This window comes from Coptis chinensis, chromosome 3, assembly GCF_015680905.1.
Source record: "Coptis chinensis isolate HL-2020 chromosome 3, ASM1568090v1, whole genome shotgun sequence".
NCBI lineage: Eukaryota > Viridiplantae > Streptophyta > Magnoliopsida > Ranunculales > Ranunculaceae > Coptis > Coptis chinensis.
The window spans coordinates 88,127,587-88,133,363 of NC_141458.1; the positions used below are offsets into that span (position 1 = coordinate 88,127,587).

At 31.6% G+C, this 5,777-nt stretch overlaps 1 long non-coding RNA gene across 1 annotated transcript; it reads left to right on the plus strand.

The window, feature by feature from the left end:
* The first annotated feature begins 381 nt into the window (after positions 1 to 381).
* Positions 382 to 3,344, plus strand: LOC147511436 (uncharacterized). The gene is made up of 4 exons (XR_015216994.1): positions 382 to 439; positions 570 to 855; positions 1,073 to 1,271; positions 3,144 to 3,344. It is a non-coding gene; the product is annotated as an uncharacterized LOC147511436 (long non-coding RNA).
* Positions 3,345 to 5,777: the final 2,433 nt, after the last annotated feature.

A 5,777-nucleotide genomic window follows, 5' to 3' on the forward strand; every position in this document is an offset into this window, starting at 1 on the left:
GGTTTCCGTCTACAGGAAGTGCCTGACAGGTTTTGTCAGTCGGGTAAAATATTTCCATATGTCAAGTAAACTCCCTAGGTACTTCATTTGTTTTAGATGTGGCCGACGGTTGTAGGAGAGTTATTGACCGACAGATATTTCGACAGTTTTTAATTGTTGCATGTTAATTTCCGACGGACTGAGTAATTTCTCGACTGTTGGTTCAATACTTTTCAATGTTTTCGAACTCTCAGATTTGCTCCTACCAGTTTGGGTTGTCGGCATATCTCTTCCAAATAGGCAAATACGGCAGTACCCAAACTAATTTCACTTCCCTCACTTAATTTTTTGGAAAAATAAAAAACAAGTAGTCAAAAAATATAACCCAAAAACTATTATCCCTCTCTCAGCCTTGTTGCACATAGCTGCTTCATCCCTCTCTCATTCCCACTCCAAGAAGGTACACTCACTCTCAAATCTCTCTCTCACACTCACTCGCTCTCACACTCAACCAAACACAAAGTCACTTATTTTTTAAAATCAAGTTTTAATTTCATATGTACTATTCTTTTGTTTCGGTGATTTTGTAGGTTGTTTTATAACTCTTCATCAGGTTGAAGCCATCAAGGTAAGTAATTGGGGTTAATCTAATTATTTTCTAAAAAAGTTTGGTTATTTAAGAAATGGGATTTTTTGAAAATGCTGGTGAAGGGTGTGATTTGTTTAGAGGGAAATGGGTTTAGAATGAAACAAATGCATTGTATCGGGAAAGATATTGTTTGTGTTTGGATGAAGGTTTTAGGTGTTCTGAGAATGGTAGACATGATGTTTCTATACTAAGTGGCGTTGGCAACCCAAAGATTGTAACTTGCCCAGGTACACAAGCTTCACTCCTTTTTTTTTTGTAAGTTTGACTGTGTTAATTTTCTAGTCTTATGTTTGAATGTTGAAATGGGAGATTTTGTTTCATTTTTGAATTTATTAAACAAGTTGTATAGTATTTGATACAATGCATCTCCAGAAGTTGTATAGTATTTGACCGTGTTAATTTATCTCTGGTGTATAGTATTTGATATATTTGCTAAATTGAAAGGTATATATACGGGAAGCCAGAAGTTCCAAAAGCGTCTCCAGAGATTGCTTCTGAAGTACGCTCATAGCTCACTGATTTACAAAGAAATGGGGACTGGGATGCAGCTGTAGCATTAGTTGTTAAAGCAGGTGATTCGAAGGCTCATCATGTAGCTTTAAATGATTGGTATCGCTTAAAGCGTAGTCTTGAGATTATTAAGGTATGCCTTCATTGATTATTGTTTGAACTCTGAACTTTGCATGGTTTTCCTTATCCACCTGGAAAAGTTTTCATTTTCCTTATGTATAACATGATTTTATCTAGTTTAACAATTTCATTTCGAGACAATTTCTTTTTAAGGTCTGAAGTTATGGGTTTCATATATTCATGTGCATTCTCTTAAGAGTATGTGGAGCTATTCACTCTTTAACATTCTCTTTATAAATTATTTTGTACTTTCTTATGTTGATAAGAACCCAAAATTGTAGTTTTAACCCTTTAACAATATTGCTGTTAGACCAATTATGTGATTAATAATATAGGTTTATCACTAATTACGTGCTTTTGAGTATTTCAGACTTTGGAGTTGAATAAATGTAAATTCGTTACTAATTAGGCGCTAAAAGGAGCTAAAGGGATTACTATGAAAGTTCTATGAAGAAAGCCTAAGTTTCATGGAGAAAAAGCCCTTAAAAAGCCCAAGTCAAAGCTGTTAAGTGAAAGTCAAACCGGATTAGAAAGCTGAAGAAAAGTCAACAGAACTTCAAAAGGCCGTATCTTTGGACTTAGGCCTTGGATTTGGGCCCATTTTATATCAAAATGACCGGCTCAGAAAGCTCTTTCCAATAGTCTAGACCTTGACTCGATCAGAGCAGTATAAGTTGGTAAAATATCGCACTACAATAACACAACCAGAATGGAAAGTCTTGGATTCAACAAATTGGGTTTTAGGATCGATTTTTCAGCCCAAAACATGACTCCTCAGCCCATGCACGAATTTGGAGATCTAGCTCTTCTATATCAAGAGACAAAAGCTTAGCTCTTAAGCTATCTAGATCTAAACCTAGTTCTAGTTCATAAAATTTAGTTTTGTAATATAGAATTAGTTTTAATTGATTAAATTAGTTTATATAGATTAATTTAGTTAGTTGTCAATTTTATTAGTTGTGAAAACAAGTTTTGAATTTTAGAATAAATTACTTAGTTATATTTCAATATTTAAATTCGAATTCAATCTTTCATTCATAGATTTAGTTGTTTTAAATTGATAATTAGTATTCATAATCTTAGTTCTAAATTAGTTTAAATTTCAATTGTAATCCATGTTTGAATCTTAGACTATTGTTAATTTAGATTAAGAAAGTTTAATTAGTTATTCAATAATGACTTGCTTTTACTGTTCTTGTGTTAGAAATGATAGTCTAATTAATTCTAGCTAAACCTCTATTAGAGGGGTTTGATGAAGGTTGGATGAAGACTTGATGTGTTAGTTAAAATTATTGCATTTAAGAGTTCACTCTAGTAAGTTAGTTGATTCGCCATGAGAATAGGTTGAACTTCCTCACATGCTAATTATTAGTTGGCAGAGATTGCCATGAATAATTAGGGATCACAATTAATCTTAATTGGTTATGATTGCAATAATCTACACTAGCATATTAGGAATTTATTTAAGTGAAATCAAATCCCCCTAATCTCTTCTCCATATTCTTCTCTATATTTTATTCAATTAATATTCAATTGCTTAATTGAATTAGTATAAGTTAAATTCATATATTTAGTTTCATAGTATAAATTCACCTCTATAAATATAACTCTCACCATTGTTCCTTTGTGTTGATTAATTAATTTCTTTATGTCTTGGTAGTTTAGGAGTGGAACGATTCTGTACTTTATATATTGCATAAATCTATATGTGAGAGTAGGAAATAAATAATTGATACCGTAAGAATAAGGTTAGAGTAATCTAATTTAGTTTTTACGGGTTATCATATGTTATAGGATATTTTCCTGGATAATATAGAACTGTACATTCTGTAACATGGTATCCTCCAAAACTAGTAATGCCTTCTTATTTTTTCTGTCACAGCAGTCTAGTGGATCACCACCATCTGCTTTTCAAGTACCCTATGAGTCTTTTAGGAATAAGTTGGATGAAGGAGCAGTAAATTCTCTTGATGTCACCTTTTCTGGGAACAAACATGAAGAAAAACTTTCTAAGGAATTGGATTATGACTTCAAATGCTTTTTCTTTCAAGTCGAAGAACGGATCTGTACAGACTAATTGATGAGGGTGCGACGTTCAATTTTTTATTAGAATTCTTTACAGATTCTTTTTTTTTTTTTAGGTTTGACAACATTCGATTGATCGATGGATAATACTTAATTTATTGATGATTGAGTTGATTAGAATGATTTTTAGTTTGGTTGAATGTGTTATCAAATAAATGTATCTAGCATTTTTCAATGATGTTGGATAAAGGATAATATAACTTACTATTTTTTCTTGTTGAATATATTGATGTAAGGAATAAGTATTTTCGAATGGCTTGAAAATATATGGGGTTGAAGTTACTGTGGATGTTCTAATTTTATTTTTGAGAATTTTATAGTTGTTTTATTGGTGAAATAAGTTTAGAGGTTAGGAATTGAATTACAGGTTATTATGCAGTAATTTTGGCAGGAAAAATATAATAATAATATTAATTTTTTTTAAAAAAAGGTGACGGTTTTAGAAGAACTGTCATAGTGTAAACTATTTGTTGACATATTTTGTTCCATAAAATGACGGTTCCACAATAGTCAATGGGTATTTCTTGACGGTTCTGACGTGAAGTGTTAGAAAATATTGTGAATTTCTTGACGGTTTTACCTATAATTTATGACGGTTACATATGGGTGTCATAATAAAATTTACCTACTATGACGTTTTAAAGACTAATATATGTTATAATGGGAGAAACTTTTAATACGCCTTTCTATAAACCGTCATAACTTTAATGACGGTTTTGGTTGACTTTTTATGACACCCCCAGTAATGACGGCTAGTTTTTCAATCAGAAAGTGTCATGATATGTATTTCATGACAGCCAAAAGTTGTCATAAAAAGCCCTTTTTTTAGTAGTGAATATTGAACAATCACTAATTTTTTTGATAACGCATGATCACAGAATGTATCTTCCAAGAAAGGTACAGACACTCTTACATGTTCTCATTGACACAGTGACAATATATGCTAACAAAAATTTAATATCAACTGTCTTTAATCAAACTAAGGCACCACGGTGGTAAACTATTTGATTAATTAAGCAAAACAGATCAAATTCATCGTCTCCCAAAAATTTAATATCAACCCTAAATCAGATAGGTTTACACCTTAGTATGGCTTAGATTATATATCTAAGCGAGCTATTCTTACATAGGTTAGCTACATCTCTACTAGTAGTACGTATCTTCTATAATTAACATAGACCCTTAAATTCATCTGGGTATTTTTCTTACGCATAATACCCCTGGATGAATATTTAAATTAAAACTTCAAAATACCATTTAGAAAGACTAATCGGTCTTTTTGGCTTTTGGTAAATTTATGGTACCTATATTGTCCTTCACCTCAAAATATTGCTTAACACTTTTGAACTTGAGTAATCGGTCATTTCTTGTGGTGATAAATTAAATTCCCAAATCCACGCCACATTTGAATTATACGCCCACCATAAATACCATTTAATTACCATAAATAAATACCATTTAATTTAATTAGATGTGTAGAAATTGAAAATAATGTGGAGAGAGATAGAGAGAGAGAAGGGTTCTCAACGACAAAAAAAAAATTACCCCTTGCTCTTCTCGCCTGCTTCTCATCAACCTAAAAAATTCCAATTCTTCAAAAACAATCCCAATTCTTCGTCAAGAACAAACAAAAAATAAAACCAATTTTATTATATAGAAATCCCTACTTTCAAATCAAAGTACCTGATGTCTCGATGCTTCTTTCATTTTGTTGTTTTTGATATGTTGAGCTTTAGATTGCTTAAGATCCTTTTGTTTTTCATTGTTTTGTAGGCTTTCAGTTTTTTTATATTTGGCTATTGAAGGTTTGTTTTGGTACATGGGTCAGTTAGAGACGCTAGGAGTCTTCAAGGATTTTTTTTTTTTTTTTTTTTTTTTTTGGGTTGGATGGAGATTGTCGTTTGTGTGCTCAACTTATGGAGGCTTATTTGCTTAACAATAAATATGAAGGTATGTAGTCAATCTTTCATTCATTTTTTGTATTTGATGTTTATTCTTCGAATGGTATACATACTGTTTGCGTTGCTCGCAAAGAAATTGTACTATCAAGTGTTGGTTTGTTTTTGAGAGTTTTAGCAGACGGAGGTACATGTCTTAATATTGCTACTTTCCATACTATTCTTAGGGCATGTTAGTGGCACGCATTTGATTGAATAATAACTAAAATTGAATATGTTGTGATGGTGTTGATAATATTATACAATATGGTTTGGAATCTTATCTAATAATCAATAACCCTTTGTTTGATTTAATTTGTATGCAAAGAGCGGGGATGCTCTATCATGGTAGTCCTTTAATCCTATGTGCTTTCCATATGTTCTGTCATTGTAGACAGGTTAATATTGTATTCCATTTTAAAGTATTTGTAAGCATTAAAATAAGAGATAAAGAGTTCTGATTGTCTGCAGTATAACAGCTGTAGCCATTTTATAGT